This window comes from Pongo pygmaeus, chromosome 8 (genome assembly GCF_028885625.2).
Source record: "Pongo pygmaeus isolate AG05252 chromosome 8, NHGRI_mPonPyg2-v2.0_pri, whole genome shotgun sequence".
Taxonomy (NCBI): domain Eukaryota; kingdom Metazoa; phylum Chordata; class Mammalia; order Primates; family Hominidae; genus Pongo; species Pongo pygmaeus.
The window spans coordinates 55,044,396-55,051,327 of record NC_072381.2 but is presented as its reverse complement, the minus strand read 5'-3'; the positions used below and the strand labels follow the sequence as shown (position 1 = coordinate 55,051,327).

Genomic DNA, 6,932 nt, shown 5'->3' with positions numbered 1-6,932 from the left:
TCAAGTTTCATGGTATTTCAAAATGCCTTAACTCTGATGACATCAATTCCGCTACTTCTAGATCTCTGATGCCGGCATGACCTATACCTTAAATGTTATGATTTTCTTGATCATTCAATCTAGTACTGAGTTTTCAATTTTAGTTTTTTTATGTATTATGTATTGAGGGAAATTGTATATAAATGCATAGATTTTAGATATATAATTCAATGACAAATATATATATAAATTCATGTAGCCAAAACCTAAATGAGGATATACAATATTTCTACTTGCTGGAAAGTTCCCTTTGTCTACTTTCAGTCATTTCCCAGCTCCAACAGGCAACGCACTTTCTGAAGTCTATATCCATTTATTACTTTTGTCTGTTCTTGGACTTCGTATATTTTGTGTCTCACTATTGTTGTTTAATATATATTCTTGAGATCCTTTCATGTTGTGTGTATTGGTATCTCTTTATTTTCATTATAAAGTTCTATTGTGTAGTTCACTGTTTTCATTGCTAAGTAGTATTTCATTGTGTAGATATACACTTTTTAAAAAAGTCTGGGTTTTTTTGGATGAATATTTGATTTTTTTCAAAGTTTCTACTACTTTCAGTAATATTGCTATAAACAGGTATGTAAAAGTCTTTTTGTGGCCATTCAATTGATCTTGTGTAAAGGCCTAGGAGTGTAATTGATAAATGATGAAATATTTTTATGTTTAACTTTGTAAGAAACTGGGTTAGTTTTCAAAAGTGTGTATTTTATTGTAGTCTTCCGTCAGCAAATTATGAGAGGTTGAGTTGTTCACCATACGTTCACCCACATTTAGTGTTGTCATTTTTTTGCATTCCACAATTAGTAACTCTGTATGGTTTCAATTTGTATTTACACACAATTAAAGATGTTAGGTGTATTTTCATGTGCATCTTGGCCATTTGTGTATCTTTTTTTTGAAGCATCTTTTCAAGTTAGACATTAGGATATCTTTTTCTTATTGCTGTGTAGGATTTCTTTATGTAGTCAAGCTCTTTTTCAGGTATATATTTTTGAATATCTTATTCTAGTCTGTAGCTTGCTCTTTTATTTTCTTAATATTTATAATTATTTCTTTTTCATTTGTAAAGAAACCTTGTGAATGTAAATTTTTGTTCTCTATGTCCTAAGAAATATTCTTTTCTTGAAGATGCGGCAGATTTTCTCCTATGCTTTATATCAGAATCTTTATAGCTTTAGACTATACACCTAAATCTATTATATACCTGAAATTAATGTATGCGTTATGATGTAGGGCTTAAGGTTTTTTTTTTTTTTTTTGACTTAGGAAGTGGTTCCATCATTTATTAGAAAGATTTTTCTTTCCAATTTGAATTGCCTTGGTGCTTTTGTTTAAACTGAATGATCAAATATGTATTTGTACATTTCTATTCTTCTCTATTAGTGTATTCATTTTCCATTACACCAATGTTGCTTTGTCTTGTTCAGGATAGCTTTTGATAAGTATTCAACCAGGAATAATAATTTCTTCAAATTCATGCTTCATTATGATTTTTATCTTTCTATTATAAGTCTTGTGCATTTCTATATAAATTTTTAAAAACAACCTATCAGCTTTTTCCAAATAGCAGATGGGATTTTGATTGAAATTTAATCTAATAACCAAATTGAAAATTGGCATCTTAACATGATTGAGTCTTCTAATTTATGAACATGGGTTTAGGTCGTATATAATTTTTTTCAGAAATGCTTATTAGTTTTCAGGGTAGTATTATTGTATACATTTTATTATGTTTTAATGTTAGCAAGTACAATTTTAAAAGAAATATAATTTATTTTCACATATTGGTCTTATGTCTTGTTTTATAAATTTCTTATGATTTTATACATAAGTGATTGTGTTGCCTGTGCATAAAGATTTCTATGGCTTTTTTTTTTCCAAATTTTGTATTTCATTCTTTTTTGTTGCTTTTTATTACTGGCTCAAACCTCAGTACAACGTTAAATAAAAGTTACAGGGGCATACATACTTGCCTTGTTCCCAATGTTAGGAAGAACACATTCAATATATAGTCATTAAGTATGACATTTGATGTATGATTATGTAGATGTTCCTCTCTAATATAAAAAAAGGTTTGCCTCTATTCTTTGTCTACTCTGAGGTTTTATCAAGAATACTTACATAATTTTGTCAGTAGAATTTTCTACATCCATTCAGATCACTATATGGAACTGTCTTTTTAATGCTATTAATCAGTTCAAATACATTGCTTATTTTTTGGATGTTAAAATAACTTGTTATTGTCACAGTAAACCACAGTTAATCATTATATATTATATATTACTAGAATTGATTTGCTAATATATATTTTTAAATTTTGTATGTGTTCATAGGTTATGGTGGCTTATTATGGTTTTTGGTAATGTCTTTGCTTATTTTTGCAAACAAGGATAATTTGATTACTTTATTTCCAATTTGCCTGTCCCCTTATTTCTTTCTTTTGACTGCTCTTACTAGGACTTGCTTAGGACTTCTAGTACTATGTTGAATAGCAGTGATGAAAGTGGGCATCCTTTTCTTGTTCCAGGTCTTAGAGGAAAAGCTTTCAGTTTCCCCCCATTTAGTATGAAACTAACTGAGGGTGTGTTCTATATGCTTTCATTATGTTGAGGTATGTTCCTTCTATACAGTTTTCTGAAGGCTTTGATCATGTAGGGGTGTTGAATTTTATCAAATGATTTTTTAGCATCAATTGAAATTATCATACAGTTTTTGTCCTTCATTCCATTGATATGATGTGATTTGATGTGAGATGATGATAATAATTTGCATATGTTTAACTATCCTTGCATCCCTGGGATAAATCCCACTTGGTCATGATGAATGATTTTTTTAATGTGTTGTTGAATGCAGTTTGCTAGCATGTTGCTGAACATTTTTGCGTCAGTGTTCACCAGGGATATTGGCCTGTTGTTTTTTATTTATGTGTCTTTGGTTTTGGTATCAGAGTAATACTGTCCTTGTAGAATGAGTTTGGAAATATTCCCTTCTTTATTTTTCACAGTAGTTTGAGTAGGATTGGTATTAGTTCTTTTAAAAATATTTGGTAAAATTCAGGAGTAAAGCCGTCGGGTCTTGGGCTTTTCTTTCCCGGGAAACTTTTTTTGTATTTTTTGAGACGCAGTCTCGCTCTGTCGCCCAGGCTGGAGTGCAGTGGTGCGATCTCTGGGCTCACTGCAAGCTCCGCCTCCCAGGTTCAGGCCATTCTCCTGCCTCAGCCTCCTGAGTAGCTGGGACTAGAGGCGCCCGCCATCACGCCCGGCTAACTTGTTTTGTTTTGTTTTGTTTTGTATTTTTCAGTAGAGACGGGGTTTGACCATGTTAGCCAGGATGGTCTCCATCTCCTGACCTTGTGATCTGCCTGCCTCAGCCTCCCAAAGTGCTGGGATTACAGGCGTGAGCCACCGCGCCCGGCCTTTCCTGGGAAACTTTTTGTTTCCATCTCACTACTTACTGGTCTTTTCAGGTTTTGGATTTCTTCATGGTTCATTCTTGCTAGGTTGTATGTGTCTAGGAAAGTATCCATTTATTCGATTTTCTAATTTATTGGTCTATAGTTGCTCATACTAGCCTCTAATGATCCTTAGAACTTCTACAGTATCAATGATAATGTCCCCATTTTCATCTCTGATTTAGTTTTTTTTTGTTGTTGTTTTGTTTTGTTTGGTGTGTGTGTGTGGCTAAACGTTAGTGGTTTGGTTTATCTTTTTTAAAAAACGAACTTTTCATTTTGTTCATATTTGGTATTTTTTCATTTCAATTTCATTAATTTCTGCTCTTATCTTTATTCTTTCCTTTCTTCTATACTTATTTTGGGTCTGGTTTACTCTTGCTTTTCTAGTTCTTTAAGATGTATCGGCGCCTCGGGCCCCGCAGAGCCAGGGCGGATCCGGCCGGTAGCCTGCATGCGGGCCCGGCCAACCGCGCCCCACATCCATCTAGCCGTTCACTGCCCTGAGGCCGGCGCGGCCACGGGGCCTGGGGCCGGCGCTGCTCTGGGGCGTTGGAGCCGCGCGCCGCTGGAGGAGCTGCTGCCGGGGCGGGGGTCTGGGCGGCTCGCGGGGGAGCGCGGGCCTCGCGCGGCTCCTGGGGCTGTGGGCTCGGGCCCCTGGCTGCTGCAGGTGCGGGGGCTCTTGCCTGGCCGGGCGCTCTTCGGCTCCCGCGCACCGGGTTCCCAGGGCGCTCCCACCGCCACTGCCTGGGCGGGGGACGAGGCCTGGCGGCGCGGGCCGGCGGCGCCTCGGGGAACGACGGGCGGCTACGACCCGCGGCGCCCCGACTCTCGGAAGCCCGGAAACTCCTGGGGCTGGCGTACCCGAGTGCCGGAGGCTGGCAGCTGCGGTTGGATTTCTCGCGATGTCCACTGTTCCCTCCATGTCTGCCCCTTTCTTCCTAGGGAAGATCATCGATGCCATCTTTACCAACCCCACTGTGGACTACAGCGATAACCTGACCCGCCTCTGCCTTGACCTCAGAGGCGTGTTTCTGTGTGGTGCTGCCGTCAATGCCATTCGTGTCTACGTCATGCAAACTTCAGGTCAGCGCGTTGTGGAGAGGCTGAGAACTTCATTATTCGCCTCCATTCTGGGGCAGGAAGTTGCTTTCTTTGACAAGGCTGGCGCAGGGGAATTGATTAACCACCTCTCATCAGACACTGCACTCCTGGGGCTCTCAGTGACTGAAAACCTCTCAGATGGGCTCAGGGCCGGGGCCCGGGCTTCTGTAGGCATCAATATGATGTTTTTTGTCTCACCTAATCAGGCCCCCTTTGTTTTGAGCTTGGTGCCTCCAGTGTCAATCATTGATGTAATTTATGGACGATATCTGCTGAAACTGACGAAAGTCACCCAGGATACTCTGGCACAAGCCACTCAGCTAGCTGAGGAACGTATTGGAAATGTAAGAACTGTTCGAGCTTTTGGGAAAGAAATGACTGAAATAGAGAAATATGCCAGCAAAGTGGACCATGTGATGCAGTTAGCAAAGAAAGAGGCATTCGCTCGGGCTGGCTTCTTTGGAGCAACTAGACTGTCCGGAAACCTGATTGTGCTTTCTGTCCTGTAAAAAGGGGGGCTGCTTGATGGGCAGTGCCCACACGACCATGGGTGAACTCTCTTCCTTCCTAATGTATGCTTTCTGGGTTGGAATAAGCATTGGAGTTCCGAGGTCTTTCTGCTCGGAGGTGATGAAAGGACTGGGTGCCAGGGGGCGCCTCTGGGAGCCCCTGCAGAAAGAGCCCAACCTGCCTTTTAACGAGGGGGGAGGGTTATCTTAAATGAGAAGAGCTTCCAGGGTGCTTTGAAGTTTAAGAACGTGCATTTTGGCGATCCCCCTCGCCCAGAGGCACCCATATTTCAGGATTTCAGCCTTTCCATTCCGTCAGGATCTATCATGGCACTGGTTGGCCCAAGTGGTTCTGGCAAATCAACAGTGCTTTCGCTCCTGCTGAGGTTGTACAACCCTGCTTCTGGAACTATCAGTCTTGATGGAACTATCAGTCTTGATGGCCATGACATTGGTCAGCTAAACCCAGTGTGGCTGAGATCCAAGATTGGGACAGTGAGTCAGGAACCCATCTGGTAAACAACATGAGAGACTTTAATGCAAAACAGTGTCGCAGAAAAAAAAAACCTCAGAGACTGTATGAAATATGTAAATCATATATCAAGTTATTTGAAAAATACCTGTTTTTTTCTGAAGTGTGTAAAATATTGCTTTGAAATGTACCTGTTCTCAAGATCTTTTTATTCAGAGTTTTAATAATTGTAACTTTTTAAATGTCTATAGCACTGAAGTTATTTTCAGGTTTTGTGTTTTCTTTTATTGTGGAATATTTTAATTAATATAGCATGGCACCTCATTTTCTTTTGCCTGCTGTTAAAGATGGAAGCTATTGTCAAATGACAGCTTAAAAAAGGGAAGTATAAATAAAAAGCCTGATTATTTTAGGCCAGTTTACCAATCACTGTGTAATTCTTCTGGTAATATTCTACCTACTTTAAGTCTAATTTTACTAGATAGAGTAATGGAAAATGAAAACTTAACCCTTTATTCCAATAATCTCATGAAGCAAACCTAACTATTTAACATCAGCTGGAAAGAAGAGAACATTTATATTGCCCGTCTCCTGTGTCTTCAAAGGAGTGAGAGTTGAAGAATCTGTGTTCCTATGGGAACTGTGTTTGAATATGTGCAGTTTTCAACATTTTGGCACATGAAAGCCTGACAAGTTTTTAAAAGGGCAGAAGCTTATTTTTTGAACAGGAAAACCTATTTTTTAAATTCACATGTTTGCATGAGTACTTCTGGGAAGCAAGGGATGAACTGCTAGGTATTATTAACAATGAATGATTTTTGCATATAAGTTGTTTGAAGGCATGTATTTTGAAAAAATATCTGTTACAAATTTATAATTTCAAGACAAATTGAATCTTATGATACTTTTGGAATTTCATTAATAAGGCTAAAATCTGAGGAATATAACTAATTTTCAGCCTTAAGACATTTAAGTTTGGAAGTCCTTGCTATTCAACAGAATAACAAGAAACCTTCAGAATGTATCACTCTCCTGAAAAGATATTAATAAGCCCTTTTATTTATGGTTATAGTTTTATTTGTAGTCTTAAAATTCCTAAAGCCATGCTGACAACCATTGAATTTGCCATATTTTGCATTCAGTGCTGTTAATGTGCTGTTGCCTCAGGAAAAACTGCTTTTTCTCCATTGATGAGGCTGGACCCTAAGAAGTAATTAAGTCAATGTAAATCAAATGGAAGTTTTGCCATGAACTAAGCATTTATTAGTTCCCTGATTAGACTGGAAGAAGAAACTGCTATTTCATGACAAGCATGGAATATTATATTTTATTCTTCATAATTAATGAATAAAAT

General features: G+C 38.4%; 1 pseudogene; it reads left to right on the top strand.

The window, feature by feature from the left end:
* The first annotated feature begins 2,904 nt into the window (after positions 1 to 2,904).
* LOC129045033 (ATP-binding cassette sub-family B member 10, mitochondrial-like) lies at positions 2,905 to 5,993 on the top strand (annotated as a pseudogene).
* The last annotated feature ends 939 nt before the right edge of the window (positions 5,994 to 6,932 follow it).